The following is a 2,807-nucleotide window of genomic DNA, read 5'->3' as shown; positions in this document are numbered from 1 at the left end:
AAAACAATGTCTAACATGTTTAATAACAATATTATAGAACAATCTGTTTTGAACCTTGTTACATAGTGTTTAACAACATTTTCCCATTGACATCGTTAATATGTTACCAATGGTAAGGAAAGGTTCATTTAGCATCAAAGGATGAGAAGAAAGCAACATTCTATCTAGGAGAACAGAACCAAATCCAAAAAAAGGTGGTTTAGGAGGACATTTTGTTAATTACACCCTTTTTTGTTTTTCTTTTTTATTTACCAACGGTTATAATATAAAAAGAAGAGAAGAGAAGAAGAAAAAAAAGGTGATGTGCATGTCATATCTAATAGCCTCTATGTTCCCTCCTTTTTAAGTTCTTTTTAACCCATCAATATCACTAATCATTTCTACTGTTACTTATTCCTTTCCCCACTATTCTTAATAGAGTTTTACTTTTCTTTATAATATATATATATATATATATATATATATATATAAACAAGAATATATGTTGCCTAAGTAAATTGGGTTGAATTTATAATTTTTACCTTAGGCAACATAAAAATAGAAATATATGTTGCTTAAGTAAACTTTGTTGGATTTATGTTTTTACCTTAGGCAACATAGTATAAGAATATATGTTGACTAACTAAACTTTGACACATTTCAAAAAAAAAAATATGAGTGTCCAACATTGAACTAAGGCAACATAGGCTAGTATGTTGCTTATGATATATACACGCAACATAGAATTATTTATATGTTGCCTAAGGTCACACTTAGGCAACATAGAAACATATGTTGCATTAGAGGAAACTTAGGCAACATATAATAGCATTTGTTGTCTTAGCGTATCTTAAGCAACATAGGCAATTTACATTTGTTGTCTAAGGCAACATTTGGTGTAGTGACAGTACTTTATGCATAACAAAAATATATCGAYATTCGTATCAAATTAACTATTTAAAATTTCTCATTTTTTCTGTAATTTTTTAATTTATTTTTTTATTATAATTTAATTTAGGTACAATGACGAAGTAATTTATATTTTTGGTTTAATAATATAATTTTCTTATAAAGATAATAATTAATTGTTTTTTTAGAACTCGGTAATTATTCTAATTATATTTTAGATTTTTTATATTTAAAAATAATATATTTATCCTCTATTTGATTATGTTTATCCGCAATTAGTTATACAAATTCAAACATCGAGCTTTAATAAGTTATACTTTTGCATAATTTACTTGTAATCTTGAATTTTAAGTAAACATTGATTTTATGTGGTTTTGAGAAAATGATAATGTTTTTATTTTTGAATAAAATATAAATTTAAAAATACCATAAAATTTTGAAAAAAAAAATATCGATATCAGTATTAAATTAATCTTTTTAAATGTTCTTGTGTTTTGTTGTAATTTCCTTAATTAGATTTTTTTAATTATAATTTAATTTAGGTTTAGTAACAAAGAAATTTAATTTAAGTTTAATAATATAATTTTTTATAAAGATAATAACTAAGTATTATGTTAGAACTCAATGATTATCTTAATTATATTTTAGATTTTTTACATTTTAAACGAGATGTTTATCCAATATTTGATTATGTTTATCTGCAGTTAGTTACACGAATTCAAATATGGAGCTTTAATAAGTTGTACTTATGCACAATTTATTTGTAATCTTAAATTTTAAGTAATATGCATCAATAAACAGTACTTCGTGCATAAAAAATGGTTTTTAAGAGTTTTTGTCAAATGTTTTATAATATAGTAGAGATATTTAGTTTTCATGTCGTAGGTTCAACTTTTATGGTCCAATTAAAAAAATTATGTCTAATACATTATGTTATGTTTTTAGTTTTCATTTTTACAATTGATTGCGTTTTCTAAATTGATAAAATCATGAAATCCATCAATAATCAAATCTAAATTTCTACTCCGTCCTTCAACATGCTCAAAGTTTATCCAAAATTCAACTACTGTTTGTTGATTTGTTTAATTTTTTTCAAGCTCAAATGTTTTTTTAATTCTATATATAAACGTTTCTTTTATWATTCWGTATACTRTTTCTTAATGATCTTTTGTTAGAAGAGATTTTATTTTGGATATAGATTTTATGTTTTTTAGCTCAAAGCCTATAGGAGGCAAAAACCACCTAAACCGGTTAGACCAGACCGTTTTTTTGTAGTCCCCTTTGACCGGTTCAGCCACTATCTACCAATACGCTAGATTTGAAAATTCCCTAAACTGTCATTGTGGTTTTTCCATTATAGTTTGTGGGGTTAAACCGCCTAAACCGGACACGAATACCCCTATTTGTGATGCTTATGGTATTTAGGAACAACTTGAGATCTAAAGTGAAGCAATTCAAAAGTATATATGGTGTGTTATCTACATGCATATCATTTTGTTAAGACACCTTATCTAAAAAGGCTCTTGTGGCTAACAAGGCCAAGGCCAACTATGCTCAAAAATCAATTATGGATAAGATACGTATGGATAGCTTAAGGCTGAAAATTGGAGCTGAACATCACATGATTCACATGTGAATAAAAATAAAAGTGAATGATCCATGATTGTGAATAAGAATAAAAATAGTACAAACCAAATTCAACAAATACCCAGCTATTAATAACGACAACAAATAATAATGAGATGGTGGGGTTCATGAGGTCCTCAAGTCAGATTTGAGCATATTAAGATTCATTGATTTGAAAATAAATTATAGTTATATACGATACCTAGGACTTAAATAAATATTAAAAAGAAATATAAAAATTAAAAACCCTAAATAAAGAATCTTTTTGTTCCCATAAACAGAGAGTCGAACAC

This window comes from Cynara cardunculus, unplaced genomic scaffold (genome assembly GCF_001531365.2).
Source record: "Cynara cardunculus var. scolymus isolate 2C unplaced genomic scaffold, CcrdV1 Un_Scaffold_4581, whole genome shotgun sequence".
Lineage (NCBI taxonomy): Eukaryota > Viridiplantae > Streptophyta > Magnoliopsida > Asterales > Asteraceae > Cynara > Cynara cardunculus.
The sequence above is the reverse complement of the archived record's forward strand: the minus strand, read 5'-3'. Positions refer to the sequence as shown.